The sequence below is a fragment of the Balaenoptera borealis genome (assembly GCF_965194805.1).
Source record: "Balaenoptera borealis genome assembly, chromosome: 12".
In the NCBI taxonomy this organism is placed as follows: domain Eukaryota; kingdom Metazoa; phylum Chordata; class Mammalia; order Artiodactyla; family Balaenopteridae; genus Balaenoptera; species Balaenoptera borealis.
Genome location: NC_138869.1, coordinates 50631863 through 50659400, shown reverse-complemented (window position 1 = coordinate 50659400; position 27538 = coordinate 50631863). Strand labels below are relative to the sequence as shown.

Sequence of the window (27538 nt, the reverse complement as noted above, 5' to 3'; positions counted from 1 at the left end):
TTTTTTAGGAAGTTCTTCTTTTGAACCAGTTTCTTTACCAAGTTTTCAGTCATCTTGGGACTCATGATTACCTTTCACTCAAATTGCAATTCAAATAAAGATACAACACATGAAAAATTCCTTAGGGGCAAAATAAAGACAAAACATGACAGTACTTTGAAATAGATAAAAATGATACGGTTGCACTGAGGAGTTATAGAAGATGCTCCCTCCCCATCCCTCTTGAGTGGCTTGGTGGCCTGCGATTCAAATTTGTTTTGTATGATATTCTCTGGCTAGAAATTTGTGTGGAGAAAATTGTCTTTGCTTAAAATGGTAATGTCAAAATGTCACTTTTTGTATCAATTGTACTTAGTGCATTTTTGGTTGAAAAAGTATAATAAATACATGGAGTCATCAAAAAAATAAAGAACAAAACAAATAACCTCTGCACGTGGCATTTGACTTTAGATGAGCTTTTCATTCTTGTAGTTAAGAAAACTTAAAGCATTATTTAATTACTTCATAAGCTTAAGGCAAGCCCATCGCAGATTAAAAATCTAAGGAATTACATGTGAATAAGAAGTTCTGGAATCGGAGGCCCTGCTAAGGGATCCTCACCTTGGTCATTTCTCTGCCTCCGTTTTCCTGCCCGCGAACACCTCTCCAGGTGGGCCTTTCTGCTGGGCATTAGGGAATTGAAGTGCGAGTTAAAGATCAGTTTGGGGTCCACGTTTCCAGCCCAAGGAACAGTTGAGGGAGGATCTTAGAAAGCGATTTTAAGTTGACTTCAGATAAATGGCTCAGCTGGAGAGATCTGAACCTCCCAAAGGCCTGAAATGGAGGCCTCCAGTCATATCTGGCTTTCCACTTCCCACCTGGATAAGGAATTAAAGGAGTAAGTTCCTTCTGGTGAAGCCCTTGCAGGTAGGGTTGCCAGATAACACTGGAGAAGAAAAATACAGGATGCCCAGTTTCATCTGAATTTCACATAAGTAACAAGGAATGTTTTAATATAAGTGTATAAGTGTATCCCAGGAGATATTTGGGACATACTTACACTTTAAAAAGTATTCATCATTTATTTATGTGCCCTATATTTTACCTGGCAGTGTCTGTTTTGATCATCGAGTCTTTGGTCCTAGGAATGGAGGGACAGGATTGCTTTACACTTTTCCTAACCTGTTTTACCCTACAAACGAGAAAAGTTTTGCTATTAGTCTCCAGTCACTCCCATGCCTTGTCCCTCCCTCCTGGTCCTGGCTGGTAGGTCAATGGGCAATAGATGGACATGACCTTAAGTAACCCTGCCCGAGCTGCAGCTGAAATGCCGCCCACGCAGCCACACTGCTTGGAAGCAGCAGGGCACTTAGCAAAGCAAGGATGCCAGAAAAATGCTCAAGTCCTAAAACAAACCAGGGCAGGAATATTTTATGGCTGTTGGAAGCATTTGATTCTAAGACACAGGGCCTCGGAGACCCAGAACATTTCCCTAAATGCAGAGCAAAATTCTTGTGTCAGCTTATTTATTTCAGTATTGCTAAATGCCACTTTTATTTTATTTTATTGTTATTATTTTACTTATTTATTTTCGGCTGCGTTGGGTCTTTGCTGCTGCGCACAGGCCCTCTCCAGCTGTGGCAAGCGGGAGCCACTCTTCGTTGCTATGCGAGGGCCTCTCATCGCAGCGGCTTCTCTTGTTGCGGAGCACAGGCTCTAGGCACGCGGGCTTCAGTAGTTGTGGCGCGGGCTCAGTAGTTGTGGCTTGTGGGCTCCAGACCCCAGGCTCAGCAGCCATGGTGCCACGGGCTTAGTTGCTCCGTGGCATGTGGGATCTTCCCGGACCAGGGCTCGAACCCGTGTCCCCTGCATTGGCAGGCAGATTCTCAACCACTGCGCCACCAGGGAAGCCCACTAAATGCCACTTTTATTACTAATAATACCTCACACTCACGTTGTGCTTTTCATCCAGGTATCGCCGGGTGCTATAGTCACATGAAGCAGCGTAGCCCTGTAGCCCCTGGATTATGCCATTATACAGAGAGCTTCTTTGAGGTGGGACAGACCCGGACAGAAGCTAGGACTAGTTGGGTCCAAACCTGAGCGGGTGATGGACATTAGGTTCATATTCCCCCACCCCACCCTGTTACACTCTTAGCCTCTCAGGTACGAGATCAGTGCTACCTCCTCCTCCTCCTCCTTTTTTTTTTTTAAAGCCCCAGCATTTAGCACAATGACGAATACAGCAGGTGCTCAGTAATGTTTGTTGAATGACTGAATGAGTGACAAACAAGCCAATGAACCTGGAAGTAAACCTTGAGCTCCTTTCCTTGTTTTATTTTCCTGTACGTGGGGTGTGTGGCAGTGACTGTCGGTCCTATGTCAACATCTCAGATTGTTCAGCATTTCTGAGCATGAGGTCTCTCCTGAGGCTTCCACTCCCAGCAGCACCTGCATCTGTGTCAGAGGATGGACCACGGGCACCTGGAACTGCCTTGGCTGCACTCCCTGTGTGTCCTGCCCCTGCAGCCCTTAACCGATGAGAGGGCTATAAGCTCTGCAACTCCCTCATCCCCGATGGGGACGCTTAGGTGTCACCTACACCGTGCCCCTGAGGGACTGTGCCAGCATTGCCCTCCCGGGGATGTGGCTTGACATCACGTCGTCCTTCCCTTCCCAGTCCTGTCTCCCCACCCTATGGAACACTTCCTATCGAGTCACTTTCACTAGAATCTTCCCTCAGGGTCTGCTTCTGGGTAACCCAGCTTGACACTGGAGCATTTTGACTCATCTTCTCAGTGATGCTGACTCTTTTTCTTAAACCAGGAAGGACCTCCTAGGAGAAAACAACAGTAGCAACAACCACCAATCTTACTATTGGCTGAGGAGCAGGAGAAGATGAGGAAGACTTAGGACTTCATATCCACAGGGGCTGGAATACAGAATTTCAGCTTAGAATTTTCCTGAGCAAAGACAGCACAACTATGGGTCCCTGCGAAGTAAGCTTCAAATTATGCACACAAGCATGCAGTTCTTCTCCCAGGCTCCCCACCTGGGGACTATCTTCAGACAAGCCCCTGCAGGAGCCAGAAGTCAAGACCAGTGCTTGCTAAATGATCAAGGCAGCATCCAGCAATGGGAGATCAGGCAGGACCTAGATCAGAGAGTGTTTCTTCGCTTCCTTCCATTTAAATCAAGGGAGCCCATTAGCAAAATGGTAGGGGCAGGGAGGCTGAGTCAGTGTGATGGGTCAGTGGCCATGTTTCCTCAAAACGACTTTTAAAGAGTCATTTCTGCATTCCCTGGGGCTTTCTGGTCTCAAGATTTCTCATTTGCAGAGATCAAGCTCAGATGTTTGGAGGGACTGTTCCTCTTTCCATCCAAGGGTTTCAGGCAGATGCAGACCAGATGGGATGGCATTTAATAACCTTCCTGACTGTACTATAGGGACGATGGCAGGGTTAGGTGTCCCTCAGCTCCCTGAGATTTTATTGGTTCGTTACATTTTAAAGGGCTCCGGTGATACTGCCGTAACCCACTTCAGAAGAAAACATTTATTATTAACATTGGTTTAACACTTAACTTTCTAGGGTATTTGTGGATGACACAGTCATCCATCTGCCTTTTTATAGTGCTTCGCAGCAGAGCACAAGATCTTCTGGCTGACACCTCATACATCATCAAAATTAAGACCTCCAGGCCAGCAGAAGAAAGTAGGACGGGGGTGCGCAGTGGGGCCGGTGACTCGGCATGACTCTAATGGTTCCCAAGTTAACTTTCCTTTAGAGAGAGACCGTTTCCATTAAGGACCAAATTACTTTTAACATTGAGACATCTTTGTTTCCATGGCAACCCACAACAACTTGAAAGGAATGGTCCGCGGTGGCCATACTGCCAAGTGATGCTTCCAAACTGATGGGTGGCTGGTGGAGATTGACTCAGGGATGGGGGTCAGCCAGCCAGGGGTCAACCTCCAACTGCTGGGTATTCTACACCCCAGCTCTCCCGTGTTAAAGCCAGAAGAAACCTGGAAATCAGCAAGCCAGGACGAGAGCAGTTCCCCCGTATTTTATAAACATAACTGTTATCATCATAGTGTCAGAATCTTTGCTGGAGACTTAAAATAATATTAACAGATAACTATGAAGAAACAGTTAGCACAAGATAACAGAAAACAAAAGGAGAAAACAGCTTAAATTTTTTTACTGACCTTCCCTTCAAGGTCCAGCGCTGTCTGACATATTGGGGTCTCTTTTGCCTGCCTATAAAAAGAAAAGTGAGAAACCATAATTGTGTGGTTTCATATGCTCTTACACCCACAAGCCCCCTTTTCTCACTCAAATTGGCCAAACGTGACAACCGGGGAGCGAATTATTTTCCTCTGCTCTTTAGCAGAGATCATGTCTGCCCAGCTTTCTCTGGGCCACAAAACCTGCTTTGTAACAAAGGATCCTGACCTTTATGTTGAAAAGGAGCAACAATTATTGTCCCTAAGCCCTGGGACCATCAGCATTTTTGAGGAGAAAAAAAGAGAAACAAGAAAAAGCAAATTTCCTGAGAAGTGAGTAAGGACTGTAAAATAGCCATATGGGGAATTCTCACTTGAGACAAGAGAAAAACTTGCATCTTTTTCACTGACAGAGTGACTGCTGTTTGCTTTGGGCCGTCAGGAATGGACTGTGTGTAGTATGAAATGTAATACCGAACCATCTGCTGGGATCCTTTTCCTCGTCTTCTTTTGTCAACTGTGTGACGTTAACAACACCATATGACATTTGCGTCATGCATCAAACACATGCCTGATGGTCTCCAAACAATATATCCAGAGAGAAATAGAGCATTACAACCCAAAAAAGGAAACAGAAGAGGAAAGAGAGTTCTGCCCACCGCGCCCCCCACCCCCAACTGTTGCTGATCAGTAAGATTCCCCTAAAGGCACTGGACAACACAGCAAAGATGGAGAAAAGCAGACAAAGCCTTCTGCATTCTGGGAAAAGGAAAAACCAACAGTGGAAAGAAACTGCTATCAGAATTGTGAAAACATCGCTTTAAGCCATAGCTTCCCTTCACTGATGTCCTTTCTCCAGGTCCAGGCATCCAGTCTGTAGGAGTCAATAGCCTGTTACGTTGTACAGTCGGTCCTCTGTACTGCGGGCTCCCCATCCCCAATCCCAGATTCAGGGGATGAGGAACCTGTGGATACGGAGGGCCCCAGTCCTACATCATTTTACAGAAGGGACTTGAGCATGTATAGAGTGTGATGTCCGCAGGGTCCTGGAACCAATCCCCCATGGATACTGAGGGATGATTGTACTTTTTGTTTTTAATTCCTAAATGATGGGACATTTAAGTTCGTGTCTGCAGGAATGTTTAGGGAACAAACCTCCAACTGTGTATCAATGCACCAGATACAGAAGTCTTTATGGTAGGTGGGACTGGGTGTTTCTGCCCCATAATCTGCGTGCTAAGAGAGGGGAGACATGGCTCCCATCTGACATAAGCCCGTTTGGATGGCTAACCAGAGAGCACACGCTACTTGGGGCAAAGGTAACTAGCTTTGCTATAAAGATGTCATAAAGATGACTGAACAGGACTGGATGGCTGGGTGATGATGAACCATTTAGGGCCGCTGTAAAACCACTGGGCATCGCAGGGCTCCTTCCATCTCCCAGGGACCTTGGGCAAAGTGCCGATCTGACGCTGCACCTCCCTCCTCTGTGCGCTCCCCGACCCTTCATTCTGCTCCATGACCCCGGCCCTCCCCGCCCTCCCTGCCCTTTCCTACCCACACAAGCCCCAAGCCCGAAAGGGAGTTATCACTTCCCTCCTCCTGGCCGTCCTTGCTCCCTGTTGACGTCTGTGGGCCGGTGTTCCGGATGCCAAGGGCTTTTCCTCTGACCCGGTGAACCTGCCGGGCAATGCCTTTCCAGGCAGCGGGTGGGGAACACTTTTGAGTCACTTCGAGAAAGAGGAGACTGGGGGTGAAAGGACACGGTTTCTAAGCATGTGGCCGGAGGCAGAGCTGGGTCGTGTGTGCACACTCGCGCCATTCACTGAGGCACGAGGGAAACCAAGCCAGGGCTTCACTGGCTGGTTCCCGTGCCAACTCCCCCACTCCCGAGTCCAACAACAGCTGGGAGGAAGGGGCTTCCTCAGACCCCCAGCTGCCCTCCCCCAACTCATCTGGACCCAGCAGACTCCAGGGCGTCCCACTGTGAACTTCACCCCCCTCGTCATCTTTAAAATGTCAGTAAGCCCCTTGATCTGGGCTTGAGCAAAGGTAACATCTTAAAGAAGTGAAGTTATGGATTCACACTTGAAGGGAAAGACACTCCCTGTCCCCGCCCCCCACCCAATCCCCAGCCCTGGTACATAGACCTGACAGACGCAGGGGTAAAGAGAAGGGTGCGACTCCCCCCAGATCTTTCCTTGATCTGTCCTGATCAACAGGAGACCCTAGTGGGCGGGGCTCTCGTGCCTGCATCTCGGCTCTGCCAGTGGCATGTTCCGGGACTTTGGGCAAGTCATTTAACCTCCCAGTGCCTCCAATTATTTTCTGAAAAATATAAGTAACTTACCTGCTGTGTGGGGTTGTCAAGAAGATCCAATGAGTTCAAGCATACAGAGCATTTGGACACGCCTGGCCACTGTAGGCACTCCACAACTTGCCTTAAACGCAGAAAGAAGATGATCGTGTTCTAAGAAAGGTCAAGGCACTCTACCACATTCTTAACGTTACTTCCCTGTATTGACTATTTACACTGAAAATGATGACATAGAAGGAAAGAAAGGGCAACCACGGTTTCTTTTCCCTTCAGTCCTCCCTTACTCGTCAGTAAGATGAAGGCGGAGAATGTTGGTAAAAAGTCTGTATATCAAGAAGGGAAATAAGAACAGGTCGATGCAGCATCTCCACTGTTCTGGTAGCGATGAACCAGAGATGAATATACGAGTTAGGAAATACGAATTGTGTCACTTTGGTGATTCCACATCTGAGTTAAAAGCTTTTCCGTGTGCATTTAAAACTGTCCTTGTATAATCTAGAGATGAAGGGTAAAGATCGTGCTAATAAATAATATTTATTTATCTACTTGGGACAGCACTACATAGCAAATAAAAAATACTATGACAAATCAGAGAGAGACCACCAAAGAAAGGGAAAAGGCCTTATATTTGAGTACCTTTAATGACACTTTTCCTGCTTTTTTGAACAAGGGGCCCCCCATTTTCATTTTGTAAATTATGTAGTGGGCCGTGCCCACAGGCCGACTACTTGGTGCTCTTTCACGAGCCTCTCATTCAGCCTCATTTCTCTTACAGCCGGGAGAGTTTAAAGGCAGGGGCTGGGGAGGCAGAAGAGAGCTGCTGCAGTATTTTCAGCTGGGGTTTGACTTTCCAGGGGCACTTAAATCCCCCGGAGGCTCCTTTAAGGACCCTTGGCAACCTGTGGTCACTACTGTCACCAACTGAGAGGATGGCATGGCCTCCCCCCTCCCCAACCATCCAGTGTTTGCCAGATGTCAGATCTGAAAGGCAGTTCCAGCCAGAGGAAAGGAAGATGATACCCGCATCACGAAAGTGGGAGTTGCCAGCCAGGACTCGGGCCCGAGGACCGGCCTGGTGCTTTGCTTTAAATGGCAGGAGCAGAGCAGGGCTGTTATTTCTCTTCCTGGGATCAAAATCAGACAAATCTCCTATTTGGCTTACCAGGCAATAAGTGGATAACGCCAGTGAATGTCAGTGCAAATTACAGCTCCAGACTCCTGTCGGCAGCTTTGTGCTGCTTCTCGTCACTTTAATGCAAAGAGACAGCATGGAGCTGATAACAAGCCAGAGGGTGGGGGATTGGAGAGGGTGGCTCTCTCAGGGACAGGAAAAATGCATGGTGGAGAGACTCAGACAGTAAAAACCCACAGCAGTGATTTCATCGATTGCCTGCTGGAAAGGGGGCATTGAGGGTGTTAGGTGCCTGGACAACGCCTCCTAGGTTTTTACAAACTGAGGTTTTACAAACCTCATCTATTCATTTACCCACCCAGCAACCCACCCATCCATCCACCCATCCTCATCTGTTAATGAGAGCCCGACTGGGCCTCTTGGCACACTGGGATTCTGAGGGACTCATGGGGCCTCCATCTACTGCTTGCAGCCAGTTTCCGGGGGTTGATTCTAAGAAGAAGTTTGAAGAACTGTTGGGAGGAAACACCTCTCTTTGTAGCAAAAAAAAAAAAAAAAAAAAGGGTGCTTTAGGGCCTTTTAATTTGTCTAAAACAGCCCAGGGACTGCTCAGAAACTCCAGTTTTACTCAATTAAATTGCATTTTCTAAGCTGGTGGCTGTTACTGTTTCAGAGACCCCCCCTCAGCTGAGAGACAAGATCTTCCTTCCAGCCGGCTGCAGAAAGAAGTCTCGCCTTTTAGGGTGCCAGGATTTGAGCGTGTCCATCTGTCTTGAAGCCTGCAAGGGTCAGCTCCCATTAATATGCAGCCACACTGTATCTCCGCCCACATCACACATTTGAGGAACTGATGCAGTCAAAACGAGAAGCCAGGCCTTCCTACAGCTGTGCTGGCAAGCTAGTATCTAAGGAATTAGAAAAGGGGCCAAGAAGGTAACTATATGAGATACCCATCTTGTGTATCTTCGTAAGTTCCTCGATGACTGCCCCTGGATGCCCTTCACCTTGAACGCAGATGAAATCCCTCACCATAGGGCACGGAATCTGGCTTCATGGGCAGTCATCAGGGCCTGGATAATGCAAGGGCGCTCACTCCCCTTGGGGTGAATGTTAACCTAGGTGGTAGAAGGTAGGAGCAGGGCAGATAAATTCCTCCACGTTCCCTTCTCCCGTGAATGACACTGGATCACGATTCCTTCTTGCAGCCTTTCTAGAGAAGCTCCGTACTGAGTAAACCCGGTGCCCCCTCACTGCTCAGGGGAGCTCACGGTGAAACAAGGCCACCACGGTAACATGTTACATGGCATCACGTGACTTCTTGTCTCACTTCCTTGTTTCCATCTCCATCGCCCTGGGTTTGCACCTTCTAACCAAATCATTAGAACCTTAATGCTTGCTCAGGGTCAGCTTTCTGGACCAAGGCAGTAAATAATAATACTTGTTCAACACCTGCTATGTGCCCACAGGTACTGTGAGGACATTCAAAACTGATTATGGAACTTGGGAAAGTCATTCAGGATAGCAGGACCTGTATCCCACGGACACCTAGAAAATCATATGCAGAGTGGGAGTGAAATTGTTGAAACTGAGTAAAAAATGGCTGGTGAAAAAAAAGAAGGAAAAGAGTTGGGGGGGAGTTTAGTGAAGACAGGGTGGCATCAGATCTGCAGGGGACAAATGAAGAAAAGGGGGCTTCTGTATTCCTTGAGACTTTTGATCAAGAGTCCAGGCCCCCAAATTGCTCTCCAAACTGGGAAAGATGTCTGTTTTGGAGATTTCACTTATGCAATGAGTTAGTGTTTTCTTCACAGCAGAAGTAATGAAAGAGTGAAGGAGGGACAGCTTTCAGTGCCAGTGTACTAGTTGTCTATTGCTGCATAACACATTACCACAAAACTCAGTGGTCTGAAACAACGGGACACATTGTCAGGGTTTTGATTTTAGCCATTGCTGTGTATGTGCGGTGGCATCTCATTGCGGTTTTGCCTTTGCCTTTTCCTCATGCGTGGTGATGTGGGGCACCTTTTCAGATACTTATGCCCATTCGGTTATCTTTTTTGTGAAGTGCCTGCTCGAATCTTCTGCCCATTTTTTCCTGGTGGATGGCTGGTATTTTTATCAATTTATGGCCATGAGTTACATATCCTAGATAAGAGCCTTTTGTCAGATAAATAACTAGCAAATGTTTATCCCCTCAAAAAAAAAAAAACAAAACAAAACCAAACCCAACAGTAAACAATTAGTATCTCTCACAGCTTCTGTGGGTCAGGAACTCGGGAGCAGCCCGGCTGGGTGCATCGGGCTCCAATCTCTCATGAAGTTAAGGTCAGATGTTGGCTGGGCTGCAGTCAGCTGAAGGTCTGACTGGGGCTGGAGGATCTGGCTCCAAAATGGTTTGTTCGCACGGCTGTTGGCAGGAGGCCTTAGTTCCTCTCCATGAGGACCTCTCCCCAGGGGCTACTTGAGTGTTCTCATGACACGGTGGCTGGCTATCCAAGAGATCAAAGCAGAAGCCACCATGCCCTTTATGACTTTGCTTCAGAAGTCACACACTGTTCTCTGCATCCTAGGCTGTTGGTCACACAGGAAGTCCCGATTCAAGGCAGGGAGAGCATATCCAAGGGCATGGGGACTAGGAGCTGAGGACCCTGTAGGGAGGAAGAACATCTTTGGAGACTGGACCATAACAGCATCCTGGGACATCAGAGCTGAGAGAGTTCTTAGAGATCATCTGTTTCAACATCCTCATTCAATAGCTGAGGAAACCAAAGGTCGGCAACATTAAGTAGCTCACTCCAGGTCACTCAGCGAATCATCTGTTCACACTAAACAGTGCTTGCAGGAAGCACATTTTACGAAGCCACGTGAGAATCGCAGCCCGTGGTCAACCTGGGTCACTACACTGATCAAGGCAGTCAGAGGTGATGCTTTAAATAGGAGCTGCTGAGTGAATCCAGTGCAAAGCTGATGAGAGCAGTTCATTCATTCATTCATAATATATTTATTGAGTGCTTTCCTGAAGCCTGGCACTGTTCCGGGCACTGGTGAACAGGTAAGCAAAAACATGCTTCTGTTCTCATGGACCTTACAGTGCAGGGAAGACAGACATTGGGTGGTCTCACAAATAATGGAAATATTACAACCATGGCAAGTACTTTGAAGAGGAGGTTGAAGCACTGTGCGAACACAGAATACTGAGTTTGTTTCAGCCAGGGAGGCATCTCCAAGGAAGTGATGATTCAGTTATCACTTGACAGCCTGAAAGTGAGTTCCACTAACAATGAGATGATGATTTTTGTTCACAATTTATTTGTTTTTCAGCTATTGTATTTTCCACCTCCAGATGTTCCATTTGGGTTTTCTTTTATGTCTTCTATTTCTCTCATAATTGAGTTTGTGTTTTCCTTTAACATCCTTGAATATATTTATAAGATTTATCACAGCAATTTTAATATCCTTGCCTACTAGTTCCATCATCTCTGCCATTTCTGGGCATATTTCTGTTTTATTTTACTCCCAGTTATAAGTCATATTTTCCTGATGTTTTGCACGCCTGGTAATTTTCTATTCGATGCTAGGTAATGGACATTTTACAGTATTAGGTATCAGATTTTGTTTTATTCCTTGAGAGAGTGTTGGACTTTGCTCTGGCACACGGTTACTTGGAAACAGTTTAATCTTTTCAGGGTTTGCTTTTAAACTTTGTTATGCTATGTCCAGAACAACCTTTAGTCTAGGACTGATTTAGCCCTGTGATTAAGGCAATACCCTTCTGGGACACAACCCATGTGTTACAGGGTCTGCACTTCGGCTGATGAAAATACCAACGTTTTCTAGCCCTGTAAGAACTCCAGGAATTGTTCCAGCTGCTCCTTTTATGGGGTTCTTTTTTCTGCCTCAAGGAATTTTTTCACATGCAGGTTATGATCAGATATCAAAGACAAGGTTTCTAACCTGACAGTGTCTGGAGTTTTTCTCTGTGTGTAGAACTCCCTTCACTCTGGCATTCTGCCCTGAAAACGTGAACTTCCTTGGTCTCCCACAACTCTGAACTCTGTCTCCTCAAGTCCGCAATCCCACCATCTGGGTTGTCTCTAGACAGTGAGCTGGTGCCACTGCAAGACCCATCTTGCTTATTTTCCTTCACAATCCTACCTTGACTGTTGTCCAATGTTGAAATTGTTGTGTCATATATTTTTTCTGGTTTTCTAGTTGTTTAAGGAGGGGTATATATCTAGTCCCTGTTACTGCATCATGGCATATGTTTTCTTTGACTTTTTAAACAGCTTTATTGAAGCATAATATATATATATATACATACATATATATATATGTATATATATACATTTAAAGTATAAAACGTACAAGTCTTGACATATGTATTGATGTATACACATGAAACTATCACCACATTCAAGACAATGGACATATCCATCACTCCAAAAGTTTCTTCATGCCCTTTTTGCAATCTGTCCTTCTGGTTCCCTGGACCCTTCCTCCCAGACAACCACTGATCTGCTTTTAGTCATGACAGATTAGTTTGCATGTTCTAAAGTTTTATATAAATTCCTTTTTGTCTGGCTCCTTTCAATCAGCATAATTATTTTGATTCATGCACCTTGTTGTTTGTATCACCAGGTTCTCCCTTTTTCATTGCTGAGTAGTATTCCATTGTATGGATATACCACAATCTGTTTGGTTATTTTGTTTATACCATATTTACTTATTCATTATTGATGGACATTTTGATTGTTTCAATTTTAGCTATTACAAATAAGCTCTTATGAACATTTATGTAAAAGTCTTTATATAGACATGTGCCTTCTTTTTTCTTGGATAAGTAATTAGGGATAGAACATATGATAGGTGTATGTATAACTCTTAAAGAAACTGTTTTCTAATGGCATTTGTTTTAAAGCCAGTTTTTGTTTTGTTTTGTTTGTTTTTGGATCCATGTGGTGGTGTGGTAAATCTGAGGTGTTTGGATGTAAATGTTCAATTCCTCTTATGCTGAAGCATTGAGCAAATGTTGTATTGATTAACCTCAGCCCTCACCAGTTTGGAAGGTAGACCTTCACCACAAGGTGGAAAAATAAGAGAAGAGAATATGAGGGGCTCCCAGCCTGGCTGACAGCAGTGCAAAAAGAGACAGAACTCTTGGATTTTTTTTGCTTTGAGGCATTTAAATGGAAATTGAAGTGAAATTTGCTCTTTTTGGATAGTTCATCTGTTGCTTGTGATTTTTGAAAATATAAAATGTTGGAGAACTTAGGTCAGAGCTGTTTTTTGAAGTTTTGAGCTATTTCCTTGATGTTTGGGCTTTGAAGCTCCTGTCTGTGAATAAATTCAGCCTTTGTTTCACCTTTCCCTGCTGAACAATGCCAGTGAGTTAGAAGGAGATATCCAGTAGGGATAAGTAGCTTTTCTTTGATCCACATACAAATCGAGCTCCATTTAGCCAACAGAGGAATGAGATTCACAAATGCCCGTGTGGCTCTGAACCACGCGTCATATTTAATAGAATAGGCAGCGGCAGTGCGATCTATCTCCACTGCCTCCTTCCCCCTTCCCCAATGCCCAGCACAGACGGATTCTCTTAAAGGAGCTTCCTTATGGCAGGCAATATTTTTTATACTTCTGCTAATATCTCACACAATTTGAGATGCCTGGCACTTGGCAATATTATGTTAGCGCAGAGACCCTTGAAAGCCACATGATGCCTGGGGAGGTGGGGAGGAATATGGTGGGGAGAGAATGTCCAGTCGCCCTTCAGCCTCCTCTGTCATCCTAACAGTGCAGAAGCAATCAGAGATCAGATATCCAGGGCCCTCATGTGCTGCTGGACCTGCTGACAGCCTCAGAGCAGGTGACAGCTTCTCTGGAGAGGGTGTCACCACTCCCTCAGAAACAGCCTGCCTCTGACTCTGTGGTCGGCTTGGCTCACAATGCAGCTTGAGGACATTCGTGTCCATATTCATAAACGACCTGGGACAGAAATGCTAAATGATCCCCTCATGGCCTTTTCTTAACTGGCCCTTTAAATCTTCAGCTGTGTGATGTGGGCTGCAGCCGGGAAAGGGGCTCTATTGATTATTCTGCTTCCCATTGTTGAGTTTAGGTTTTATTCTTAATAATGATGCTGCTTCCTGTTTTGTTATGTGGGGCTCCACCTCCCACCTTCCCGTCCACAAACATAATCTGGGTAACTTTTTGGCACTGAGCCTTCTGGGCCCTGTGGCCACCCCACCGATGCTGGCTGTGGCTATTCCTGTGCCTCGAGACAGGGGCTACTCACATCAGCCTGGGGCCGAGCCTCCCGACCTGGGCACCCAGCGGACTCTCAATGCTGATTGATACAGATGAAAAGTTAGACACCAGGCACAGCTGACAGTGACGTCACAACTGATGGCAGTTTGGAGAAAGGAAGGCCAACCCCACCAAGCATCCTGGTTCTCTGGCAGGTGATAGGCAGAGGACTGAAGGCATCTCCTTCTTGGCTTCCTCTTCCTTAGGGATACTGGTCATGCTGGGGAAATAAACATGCAATTGATTCTGTTGCCTCCAAACCCGTGGTACTGTGGCTGACTGGCTGCGGTTGTCATGGCAGCGAGCAACATTTTTGTTATCATCTATGGCCTTTTCCTCTCCCCTGGGAAATGTCTGACATGATTCTGGTTCTCCACGCTGGTTCTGTTCCTTGCCTTTTTGGGATGGATGCTTCCTCCTTGCCTCTGATTGGGGAGAATTTCTATTGGTTTGGAGGGACTGGCTGATGTGTGGGAAAGATGCGGGCGGGGTGAGAAAAGAGAATCAGAGGAGGGACAACATTTTTTGTGTGAAGTGGGGAGATCGGAGCAAGGGGACAAAGGGTCACTGGGTGACAGAGGAGGAAGGGAAAAGGGAACAAGAAGGGAGATGGGCACAGAGAGAAGCAGAGAGGGACAGAGGGAGGAGGGGCACACGGCAGGGAGGACACCCTGCCCTCAGGAAGCCCCTCGCTCACACACGCAGACCCGCTCCTACAGCTGTCAGAGCCCCTCCTGTGTCCCCGCCCCCATGGGCTTGTTCAACGTTCTCCACCCTCTACAAGCCCCTAAGCCTCCGGTGGGCGGCACAGCCTTCTCCTCAGTCCCCAGCCCACCGGCTCCACCACGTGCCTCATAACATCAGGCAATTCCATGCCGAATGAATTAATGCATGGATGGACATTCAAATGCTTTTTAAGATTGAAATAATTGAATGAGGCTTTGGGGGACTGATGAATGGGAATCAAAATCCCTAGAGACAGATGGTCAAACTCACCTGCCAGTTCGTGGGTTTGTGCTGAGAAATGCAGCTTCGAAGAAGAGTGGAGATAGATAGATATTATATTGGTTGGTCAGAGGGTGATCCTCTTTGAGAGAAATTCCCCCAATTCTGGGCACCTGCCTGAGGCTGCTCTTCTGATGCGCCGATTATGGTGGAAGTAAAGCAGGTGCCATTGGCCAAGGTGGCAGGTCGGCTTCCCCAGTGTCTTCATCTCCAAGCATCCCCACCCTGAGATGCCTCAGGATCCTGCCCTACAGGATGGGGAACGAGACTTGGAGAAAGTGGTTTCTTATCACAGTTGTAGGGTGGCGTCAGATGATGACTGTGACCGCATTTGGAAAGGTGTAAAGCCATGTCCCTACTATGGTCCCAGGGCACGTCTTGAAGTAGAAATCCTGACTGTTCTGGGCACAGGCCCTTCTTGCAGGCTCCTTGGAGAGGAGTGACGACAAGGACGGGTGAAATGAGAAAGGAGAGGGGAGAATGCCTCTGGGTTTGCCTCCTGGGAATGCTCCATATAAAAGGCTGGACCTTGTGTTCCTTCTGATATGGTCAGAGCTAAGCGTAGCCTCGTGCCTGAGCCCAATCCTAGGAGGAAGAAAAGGTTTACAGTGGAAGATACCAGCTTATGTCCAGTGCTGGCAGTGGCCAATCTACGGGAACAAACAGGGGCAAACAGGGAGACTGACCCACGTTGACCAAACTCACAGGGGAGTGATGGGTAAACCCAAATGCCACTTATTTGTGCAGCATTTTTCAAGTTCTTTGGAATCTGAAAATCTGCCCTGGTAAATAAACCTTCTGTATGACTAATCACGTGACATTGTCTAGTAAAGAAAAGAAAAATGGTCCATTAAGCCTTGTTCTCAAGAAAGGCAAGAAATGGGGCAGGAACAAGTTTGTTGTCCTTTCCACTTACTTATTCTTGCTTTTTGACTCAAGCAAGGGAACTTGATTAGAGGGAAAAATAAATTTCCGCTAAATGTCAACCCTAATATTTTCCTTTCGAATGTAACCCAGATTATTAGCTACCTCCTCCTGGTGGAGATCCAGGTAAAGCTGGCTTGAGCAATCAGATTCCTGACCTTTAGAAACCTAGAGCCACCCCCCAAGATTTCTGCACATCCTTAGGGGGCTCACGTGCTCATGGCTTCTTCTGTCTTCCCATGCCCTGCCCTGACTTTTGCTTATATGTGTGTGGTCCTTATTCTGTGCTGTTACATGCCACAACTCTTGTCAAGTATATCAAGATTCTCTCTCACACAAAATATCTGTGAGCTGAGCAGAATTTGCCAACTATTTCAGTAGTGAAAGGACTAGAAGGGGAGAATGAGAACAGATTTCTGTCACAGCAACACAAGTTCAAACTCCAACAAAATCCAACAAAATCCTCAAGCGGCCTCTGGCCACCGCAAACTGACACTTCCCTGCTCTCTCCCGCCTCTCTCCATCTTGCCCTTTCCCCTGCTCCTTCTTCTTTCCTTTATTCTCTCGCAGACTCTCCTAGTGGTTAAAAAAATGCCTCCCACATTTTTTTTTTTTTTTTGGTACAGCAGAGTGGCTTCAACTTCAAGACCTCACATTCTACCCCAAGTATTTATTAAGGTCTTTTTTCCAAACAAAGGTAGTCCCCCCCGCCACAAGAGGCACTCCCATACAGCTAGGATAACAGAGTCGTTGCATCTCCTTTCCTAGACAAATCCTACTGCACTTCTCCATCTCAGTTTCCTCTAAGAAATCCAGGGGTTTAGCTATAATCGGCTCATCCCAAACGCTACTCCTTTTAGGAAAGTCCACAGACCATACTCCTGTTTGTTACTTCCTGGCTGTTTGTGGGAGAAACCAGCTGTGGGATCTTGGACAAAATACTTAAACTCTCTAAGCCTCCTTGGGGAAGGAAATAACAGGTAACATACAAAGCTGTTGGAAAGATCCAAGTAACATGATGTATATGAAAATGCTTTGTCAGCCACAGAACCCAGTGAAATTTATGATTGTTTACTCATGAATGCCAAGCAAGGCATCCACTGGCTGTCCGAGTGTTTATGTATCTTCCTTTCTTGGTGACAGCAGCTTGACTACTGCACTTGTCCAAACACTCTGGGGCCTCTTTCTCATGTACAGCCAGAGGCTATGTAGTTGGTGCACATAAAGAACACCTGATGAGGGACTTCCCTGGTGGTGCAGTGGTTAAGAATCCACCTGCCAATGCAGGGGACACGGGTTCGATCCCTGATCCGGGAAGATCCCACATGCTGGGAGCAACCAAGCCCATGCACCACAACTACTGAGCCTGTACTCTAGAGCCCATGAGCCACAACTACTGAGCTCACACGCCGCAACTACTGAAGCCCGCATGCCTAGGGCCCGTGCTCCGCAACAAGAGAAGCCACCGCAATGAGAAGCCCACACACCACAACAGAGTATCCCCCACTCGCCGCAACTAGAGAGAAAGCCCGTGTGCAGCAACGAAGACCCAATGCAGCCAAAAACTTGCAAAATAAAAAAAAATTAAAATAAAAAAAATTAAAATAAATAAATAAATAAATAATAAGTGGGGGGGAGCGGAAAGAGCACCTGATGAGTAGAGAACTAGCCGTCCTGCAAGAGGTGGAGCATCTAAGGCTATGGAAAGTCTCTATTTGAGGGACACAGAAATGCCCGTATGCCTATACACAGTCCTTGCCTCTGAGCCCCTTATCATTTACAGCAAGCACTACTTTAAAAAAAAACAAAACAAAACTAATCCTCTACTTCTACTTCATTACACAAACAATATATTTACTGTAGATTATTAGAAGCAGTGGTTGGAGAGAGAGGATGATAGAGAGAGAGAGACTTACCTGCAGCCGCCCACGCAGAGAAAACCACTATAATGTTTTAACGTTGATGAAGCCTCATTTTGTGTGTGTGTGTACTTGGTGTGAATTTCTCCATGACATTTTGGTGCACAGTAGATCATACTTCTTTTATTTTTCTCATAAATTAGAACTATCTCAGTCACCCACCTTTTAGATCCATTCACTCATTCAACAGATATTAATTGAATGCTTATGATGTGCCAGACACTCTTCCAGGTGCGGGGGAAATAGCAGTGAGAGAACAAACATCTCTGCCCTTGTCCAGCTGACATTCTAATTGGGGGAGACAGACAATAAACAAATAAGAAAAATTTGTACGACAGCTGGGGATAAACGCCATGAAAATATCACAGCAGGGAAAGGGCTTTGGGAGTGTTAGGCAGGCTGAAATTTTAAATGGGGTGATCAGGGAAAGTCTGAAAACAATAGCCTGAAGGAGACAAAGAACTGAACCATCTGGAGACAATAGGGAAGTGTGTTCCAGCAGAGGGAACAGCACGTGCAAAAGCCCTGGGGCAGGAGTGTGCCAGGCATATGCTGGGAACAACAGGGAGGTCAGTGTGACTGGAAAGAGAATGTCAGTGTAGATGGGGTGTAGGAGATGAGATAGGGAGGTCACGGAGCCTGAACGTGCAGGGCCTTGAGGGCCAGCGAAAGGATCGGGCTGTTCTCTGATTAGTGATGGGACACTACTAGGAGATTCGAGCAGAGCAGTTACACAATCTGACTGAGCACTGAGGATAAACTACAGGCGGGCAAAGGTAGGAGCAAGGGGCCTGTGATGAGGCTATTGCAATAATCCAAGAGAGAGATGCTAGTTATTTGGACCAGCAGGATAAGGGAGGTGGTGAGGTGAGATGGCGTCTTGATGTATTTGAAGATGGAACTGAAATGTGAGACGGGGGAGTTGCTTTCACTCCCTTTCTTACAGTATAGTATTGCTTGTTTTGAAAAAGGGGCCCAGAATGTTGAGGTGTTTGAGGGGGGCCAGCGAATAGCACCCCCTTTCTTACTTCCTCACTTGAGTCCTGATCCAAGTGAGAAATAAACAAAGGTATAGTAAGGCAGATGGAGACCAGAAGATCACTGATACAGAGAAAACTGATATTGGAGAGGTGTGTACCAGCTACATGTCCTTCCAAATACTGAATCCCAGAATAAGGCATCTCACTCACCCCATCATAACCAAGAGGCCTGTCCTGTGAGATTTACCACATGGGAGAGCAGACCCAAGAGGGTTTGGGCGATTCCCACCCAGCTTCTGCTTCCAAACTCACAATCTGATTAAGCCCCTCCCTCCAGGGAGGGTGACAAGGATTGGGTAGCTGGAGGGATGGAGAGAGTCCAGGGGTGTCATACCTGGGGCGTTGCCTCCACTTGGATGGAAGTGTCTTGGGGAAATAAGCTATCCCCACCCCCAGCCCCCCACCAACACACACCTTGTGAAAGACAAAAGGCCCCTTTAGACCCCTTGGAAGTGGGGATTCCCTCTTCCAGTGGTGAACAAGGGGGCCCTGCACAGTTCTTGTCAGGACGATGAAACACCAGACACCATGGCACGTGTAGACACTGCTGTGCAGAGAGAGGTGTATGCGGGCACACACACACACACACACACACACACACACAACAGGATCATGCCATATGATCACAGCATATTTTACAACTGCTCCTTTCACTTGATAATATATCTGGACTCTACTTTCAGTAAATATACTTTTACAAAATCATTTTAATGGCCAAATATCACTCCATTGTGTGGTATACCCATCTTTTGGTAACCAACCTCCTATTGTTGGTCATCTGGCTTGTTTCCAATCCTTGGCTACTATTAAAAACAAATAACTAGGGGGCGTCCCTGGTGGCGCAGTGGTTGAGAGTCTGCCTGCCAGTGCAGGGGACGCGGGTTCGGGCCCTGGTCTGGGAGGATCCCACATGCCGCGGAGCGGATGGGCCCGTGGGCCACAGTTGCTGAGCCTGCACGTCTGGAGCCTGTGCTCTGCAGCAGGAGAGGCCGCGATGGTGAGAGGCCCGCGCACCGCGATGAAGAGTGGTCCCCACTTGCCACAGCTGGAGAAAGCCCTCGCACAGAGGCGAAGACCCAACACAGCCATAAATAAATAAATAAAAGAACGTGAATTTCTAAAAAAAAAAAACAAAACAAAAAAACAAATAACTAATTAAAATAAAAATTGTCTGAACCTTCTTGTAGCTAAATTGGTTCACGTCCTTGATTCCTAAAGCTAAATTCCTGAAATTGGAATCGCTGGGTTAAAAGGCAGGCATGTTTTTAACACTGTGGTTACAGTTTGCAAAATTCTGCAAGTCCAATATGCAAAGGACAGAAAGAATAGACAAAAGAGCCAGTTTACCTTGTAGGCTGTGGGCTCCCACACTGGACCTCCTGTGTCCCCCACAGGCCCTTGCACCGTGCAGGGCACCCTAGAACTTCAGCTCATTGTGTGTGGGCTGAAGAGAACCAATGGGAAGGGATAGTAGGTCTGGGCCTTCTGTACGTGACGAAGGCGAGTGCATTTTCAAGGATGAGCAGAGGCCTCTCCTGGTTGGTAGAGCTGACGTGGTGGGTCCCAGGCCAGCCGCCCATGCTCTCCCTCTGTGCCCGAGCTGATCTAAAATCAGAAAAGCAACATCTTCTGGCTTCGTTTGTCATGAGATTCTCCCAGATGACCCGCTCCCAGAACAGCTATCTGTGGGCTCAAGGATACACATGGCATTTGCTTTGTCCCCAATTCTGTGCCTGGAACCTGGACCCTTGTGTGCCATTTTCACACTCAACAATTCCTGGAATGCTTGTGCCTCTTTGAATGGCATCTCTGAACAGTTGTTTAGTTCACGGGCTAATATTTTCCATGCAGCACCTCCAAAGAAAATCTGAATGCACACAGGCCCACGGAAAGAGCTGACTGCAGATACTCCCAGTTGCAGGAAGTTTTGCTGGTGGCTGAGGCTAAAAGCTGCAGAAGGATTTTCAGTTTCTCAGGGATAGAACTGAGGGAGGGTCTCACTGTGCCCAGGGAAGGCGGCTCCCCAGAAAAGGGTGGTGGGCTCCACAAAAGAAAGCCTCCCAGAGCACGGTGGAGAGCTTAGGGTAAAAATAGGGCTCTGTTCAAAGCCCAGGGCCGCCACCCTCACTGTAGGAGTGCGGGCAGGTTACCTGACCTCCCTGTGCCTCAGTGTCCTTAGCTGGAAATGAAGGGAGCAAAGTTTAGCGCCCAGGGTTGTGTAAGGATCTAATTGAGGAATGTGCATATAAATTACAGGTTAAGTGCCCCCAAAGCGGTAGATGGTACTCCAGCATCAATACCACCAAGTGGAGACAACAGGATCCCAAAGAAATGGATTAAAAAAACCACTGGACAGGGGAGGGGGTGGGGCAGATTACGGGTATGGGATTAACAGATACAAACTACTAGGTATAAATGATAAGCATCAAGGATATATTGATGGGAATTATAGCCATTATCTTGTCATAACTTTTAATGGAGTATAATCTGTAAAACTACTGAGTCACTATATACCTGAAACCAATACAACATTGTAAATCAACTATACTTCAATAAAAAAGGACCACTGGACATCTCTAACATCATTATGTCCCAAGGGTGTAGCACATAGTCAGCACTCGGTAAATATTTGAGGAATGTGATGAATGAATATGTGCTAGACCACGTCAGCCATGTAGGCAGCAACAACGGTGAGAAGCTGGTCCCTGGAGAAGCTAAGAACACTTCCATGACGATAACAATACTATTAGTAAAAGTAGCAGAGGGGGCTTCCCTGGTGACGCAGTGGTTAAGAATCCACCTGCCAATGCAGGGGACACGGGTTCAAGCCCTGGTCCGGGAAGATCCCACATGCCGCGGAGCAGCTAAGCCCGTGCGCCACAACTACTGAGCCTGCGTTCTAGAGCCCGCGAGCCACAACTACTGAGCACACGTGCCACAACTACTGAAGCCCACGCGCCTAGAGCCCGTGCTCCGCAACAAGAGAAGCCACCGCAGTGAGAAGCCCGCGCACCGCAACGAAGAGTAGCCCCCGCTCGCCGCAACTAGAGGAAGCCCGTGCGCAGCAACGAAGACCCAATGCAGCCAAAAATAAATAAATAAAATAAATAAATTTATTAAAAAAAAAAAGTAGCAGAGGATTATATAACACTCGGGTGCCTGACACTACACCTTAGATCACCCTTGCAAGGCGGTGCTTCACCTCCATTTACAGAGGAGGAGACTGAGACACAGGTCACATAACTTGCCCTGTGCAGTGCAGGTAGGGGGTAGAGCAGCATGCATGTCTGGATCCTGGGGCAGGGGGACAGCAGGCTGGGGACTCTCCTGGCTTGGCGAAGGTGGCTGGGGGCGAGGAGAGTGAACTCAGCTCAGGGTGGAAGGCGAGGAGGACCAGGGCTCAGAGACATGGCACCTGCCCTCCCAGGAAGGGCAGGATAGGCTGTGACCACAGAGACAGGTGATGGAATAGAAAGAAACCAGGAGGAGCTTGTTTCATCTCCGAGCTGTAAAACGAGAGGACATGTTTACTCACAGTGGGCCGGGGCCAGCTCCCAGGGTTTCACGTGTGTTAACTCCCTCGGTCCTCCCAGCCTGGTGGGTTGTGAGCTTCCAGGTTTGCTCGGCGGGCTGCGGTTTGTCTGCATCACTTCTGTCATCCAGGTGATCAATTTTAGCTAGAGCAACAACACAGAGCTATTCAAAAGAGCTCTATTATCGACATTCCTATTGCAAACAAATGGCATGCCTGTTACAAATCTCCAGCCCTTTTTCTTTTTCCTGTATCTCTCTTTCTGTCCTCTTTACCCCTTTTCTTTCTTCCCAAAGCCTTAGAATATAACTTTGCTCGCATGAAGTTTCTTAGGGGCATTTTTATCACCTCTACCTGAGGACAAACAGGAAAAATACCAGGACCAACAAAGTCCTCCCAACATGGCCAAAGATGCTTGGATGGGGGACCCGCAGGGAGGGTGGGGTTGCTGAGCCCCACACTGGGGGAGTGAAGCCACTTGTTCCCCAATTTGCTTAGACTACGGCCGTGAGGGCCCACTCGGAGCCTTGGCCGGCTCCTAGGGTGTGGCCAGACTTGTCAGCTGGGATATCTGCCAACCATCCTCAGGGATGGCCAGTGAAGGGGGACCCAGGGGAGCCTCGCCCATCGTTCGTGGCTGACCCATGAAGTGGGAAGATCATCAGGGCTGAGCCAATCGCATGGACTCCCTCTAGCACACGCCCCAGGCACCCAGGAGAGAGAGACTGGCCAACTGGGAGCAGCAGGATGGGCAGGGCCCCAGAGCTGCCAGGGTTTGAGGCTCCCTGGAGAATTGGCCTGTTCTACAATCACGACCTTTGACAGGGACTGACTCTGCATCTGGGTCTTCAACCTTCCTTACTTCACAGGGAGGACTCGCCACACTTAGGCGCCACGGTGTCCCTTCCCAGAGCATTCTGGGCTGAAGACCCTGCCTCCCTCCCTCCCCTGCTCTGTCCCTGGTCCTGGCTGAAGCAGATGGGGAGGGGTCCACAAGGGAACGACTTGGGTGGTTGAATCTCATCCCCTCTGTCTCTGCGTGAGTGTCCAAAGGACTTTTCTGAGCCATAAAGGGACCACTTGTGGCTCATCATTCCCAGAGAACAGTTCTTCCTTCATCTCAATACTCTGCTCAGAAACCTGGGGCACCTGGAGCCTTTCAGCAGCAAAAAATAAGCTACTGTGTGTGAGGTCCGGCTGTGCTGCCCTCCCCCCGTCAGGAAGCTGGTAGCTTGCCCTTTCCTGAGCTACGTGGCCTCTCCCGGCCTCAGTGTCCACCTCTGGTGCTGGGGTTCCTTGGGTTCTGTCCCAGATGTCTAGCTTACAGCCGGGCTCCTCAGACTGGTCCCCACGCCAGGAGGAGCGGCAGCAGCAGCACCTTGGAGCCTGTTGGAAATGCAGATTCCCAGGTCTCGTCCCACATCTGCTAAGTCAGAGTCTGCACTTGAATGAGACCTTGGTTGATCAGTATGCAATGAAAGTTTCAGGAGCCTGGACCTACACCTGACCATTTTCAATTCTGGCTTCACGTTAGGATCGCCTGGGGAGACTGTCCAGTGTACCAGTGCCAAACCCGGGGTGGTGGAGGGCAGAGCCTGGGAATCTGTAGTTTTCCAAAGCTGCCCCGTGATTCTGATACGCGGCCACCGGTCCAGATGAAGGGGCAGTGAAGGGATCTATTTGCAGCTTCCTTAAACACCCCCTCCTGCCTCCCCCTGGGGCAACAGAACCAGAACTTCCTTCCCATCCCTTTGTCCTGCTCACTCTTGCCTTCCTTTACTCCTCTGATCTCTCGAGTTGTTTTTCTTTCTGTTCTGGGCAGACCTAGGAGAGTCTCCTTGGATTTGGGGCTTGCTCTGCCCATCAGCATCGGCCAGACTCTGGCCACCCTCCTCGGAGGCTCCACCTTGGTCTGACCTAAGTGCTCCCAGCTGTGGAACATCTTGAGACGCCTGACTCGCGCCCAGCAAAAAGCAAATCTGCCCAGACTTCAGCCTGTGGGCGTGACCAGTGACCAGTAATGCCGCCACCCGCACAGCCCCCCACTGACCTCGCTCTCAGGCTGACTCTTCCTGGTCTCCATCTGGGACAAAGGGGTGGCAGTGAGGTCCTTCCAGGGCCTGACCCACCCTCCAAAGAGGCCCTTGAGGCTTTCAAACCCTTCGGGGAAATAACGTCACACAGAAACAAAAAGCAAGCTTGCTGAGGACCAAGAAAAGGCTCTTTCCTAACTTCTTTCTCTATCTGAAAACAATGCGGGAGCTGGACAAGCCAATCCCAGAGCCTTTCATTGTTCGAATCAAGGTCAAAACTAGCACGTGAGCCAGAGGCAAGTATGGGAGCCCTGAGGGGATGCGTGACGGGGCCCAGCCTTGGGTCGCAAAGAGGAGGGCCCAGGATGGAGGCCTGGGGAGGATGAACCCGAGCCCTGTGGCCTGTCTGTATGTGTCATGGCCTCATCACATCAACCAACATTTGCAGGTTCCCCCTGGGTCTGATCAAATCAGACCTATCTCTGCACTGGGTGCCTCCTCTGCCCCAGCCCAAGTCTCCCCACCATCTGGGAAACTCTTCCACAGCTTGTGTTTCTCTCCTGAGCTTTTCCATCCCTGAGCCCGCAGAGGCAGGATAAAGGCAGCCATTTCTTCAGCTGCTAAATAGGTCTGTTCTGTTGTTTTGCAAGTAGACAGCGAGTTAAGAGACGTCCTTTGCTGTAGCTTCTAGCTGCCTTGCACTCGCTGCCAGTTGGCTCCAGAAGGAGGGCTTTGAAATCCCTGTTTCCCTAAATTCTTTCTGTTGTCTCCTCTTCCTTAACTTTTCTGTCTCCTTCTTTCCTTCCACTCCAATCCCTTTCCTCCTGGAATCCCAGCTCTGCCTGTTTCCTTATGCCACTGGATCGAAATGTTGGACTCTAGCCGTGGTGAGGAGCCCAGGCTTGGCGGGTGCAGGTCACACGTCATCTGTGATCCAAGCAGCATCACTGTTATCCTGAGGGCGGCGGTCACCCAGAGACTCTGGACCAGGCGGACCAGGCTTAAATCTTCCTCAGCTGCTCGACTTGGAGCACCTTGTTTAACTTTAATGGGCTTCAGCTGCCTGGTCTGTAAAATGCACACTGATCATCAGCTCCTAGGGTTGGTGTGGAGATTGCACAAGATCACAGCCGTGAGGACCGGCCGGGCTAGGTACTCCGTCACCCACGTGCTGTCCCCACATGCCTGCCTCCCCTGTTACTGTGCCTGGGACCTGTTCCCCCAGGAGGCGATTCAAAGATCAGGCAGAAAATAGAGAAGTGTTTCTGCTGGAATGTGTCCCTTCACGACTGGGCCCGAGGATCCCAACTCCTCTTCTAGTTTTGTTCTCCCTTTTCCGTTTCCTCGGTGTACCTTCTCTGGCCACACTCCCCACTGGGCCACCAACTGTTTGTGAACGACAGAAAAGGCCCGCCCACGGGGGCTCGGGGAGCACGAGTAAAGTGTGACCAGGTTCTCTTACTGCCAGGGCTGTGCTTGCATCAGGCAACCTAAGTAGGTGTCAGGGATATAAATTCAGGCCTGGCGGGGGCTTCTGGGAGGAGGCGTGGCCTGATTCACATAACAGTGCTTGGAACCAGGCCCAGGTGTGTTCAAGCCCTGGCCGCTAAACTCCATGACCTTGGGCAGAGTTATTTGTCCTCTCTGAGTCCCCATCTGTCAACTCTGCCAATAACCTCTTTCCTAAGGGATCACTGAAGGCATTGAAGGAGGTCCCCTAAGACCTCTGACATAAAGCACGGTGCGATAAATCCCGCCCCCCCAACACGATCTCCACAGTCTCACCAGGACACGTAATACAGCACACTTGCAAAGCGCCCTGTGCCCCTTGCATACTTTCTCACATTGTATTCCCATCATGACCCTAGGAGGTAGGTTATGTTAGTGTCACACTCACCTTCCAGATAAGAAAACAGAAGTACAGGGAAGTTAAGTAACCTGCTCAAGGTCAGCCAGCATGGCAGAGCTGGGAGTGACTGTCACAGTGATTGGTGGGCATTTGCAGCTTGATTTGCATGGTAAGTTTTCCCATGGAACTTTGGACATCCCACACCCCAAAGTGGACATGGCTCCAGAACCTTCCATGACCCCCTTGCAGAGGGAGCCCACAGGGAACAGAGAAGAGTCAAATGAGGCTGACTATCCAGGGACTTTGCAGGTGCTGCCAGGTTTGTGGCCATCAGCTTCTGCTGGGTCTGCCTTCCTCCTCCTCGTCTCCTGGGCCAAACTTTATCAGGACGTCCCCTCTTCTCTGGAGGTCCTTCCAGCAAATCCATTAAATGCAGGGACCAGCTGAGCAGGAACAGCCTGGATCTCAGAGATCTGCAGACTTCTAGCTACAAAGCATGACGCATATTTACTTTGTCACCTGAAATTATTATTATTTTTATTTCAAAGGCTTAATTTAGGAAGATCCGGATGTTCACTGGGTCTCCAATTGCTGAAGGAACATGTATTTTAAAGGCCAACTGTCGAAGTACATGCATTCTGCCCTTGCCATTCTGTGGAGGCTGCCTCTGGCCTTGACGTTAAATCAGTTACACTTCTGTGCTGACAGCCTATGTGGACACGGCCAGGATTTCCCGTTGCCTCCACCTCACCGTTTCCTCTCCGCCCCTGAGCTGGTCCCCTTCATTCCTCCCTTCCTCCCTCCCCACAACTTGCTCAGATCTGTGGGTAAGTGTGCAGGAATGTTCTGGAAAGTGGGGACATTTAGGCTCCAGGCAGACAGGGGTTCATATGCCAGCTCAACCATTTCTGGGCTCTACACACACGGGCAGTTTACCCGAGTGTCAGATGTCCACGTGGAAACTGTGAGATCACGTGAAGACGGTTTCGTCCGCAGCCTGGCACAAGGTAAAGGAGTAGTAAATGGAATAAGGGGATAAGCCTTTTGCCCAAAGCTAAGTGTAGTGTGAGGCACAGTGCGTCCTTAGCACTTGTGAAGGGCCTGCTTCCCCCTTGTCTCTCGCCACAGCCTTGGCCTCAGCCGTGGATTCCTCCTGCCCTCAGATCTCCCTCCGATATGGACAGGCCCCACCACTCCACAGATGCTTCTGTGACTCCCTCCTACCCAAGTAAAACCAACCCCTGCCGGTCTCTGCACAGGGTGCAGCCGGACTG

General features: G+C 48.2%; 1 long non-coding RNA gene across 1 annotated transcript; it reads right to left on the bottom strand.

The window, feature by feature from the left end:
• Positions 1–604: 604 nt before the first annotated feature.
• Positions 605–27538, bottom strand: LOC309608544. Its single transcript, XR_014232951.1, has 5 exons — positions 22386–27538; positions 14959–15552; positions 6558–14182; positions 5800–5954; positions 605–4237 (listed from the first exon to the last, which is right to left on the bottom strand). It is a non-coding gene; the product is annotated as an uncharacterized lncRNA (long non-coding RNA).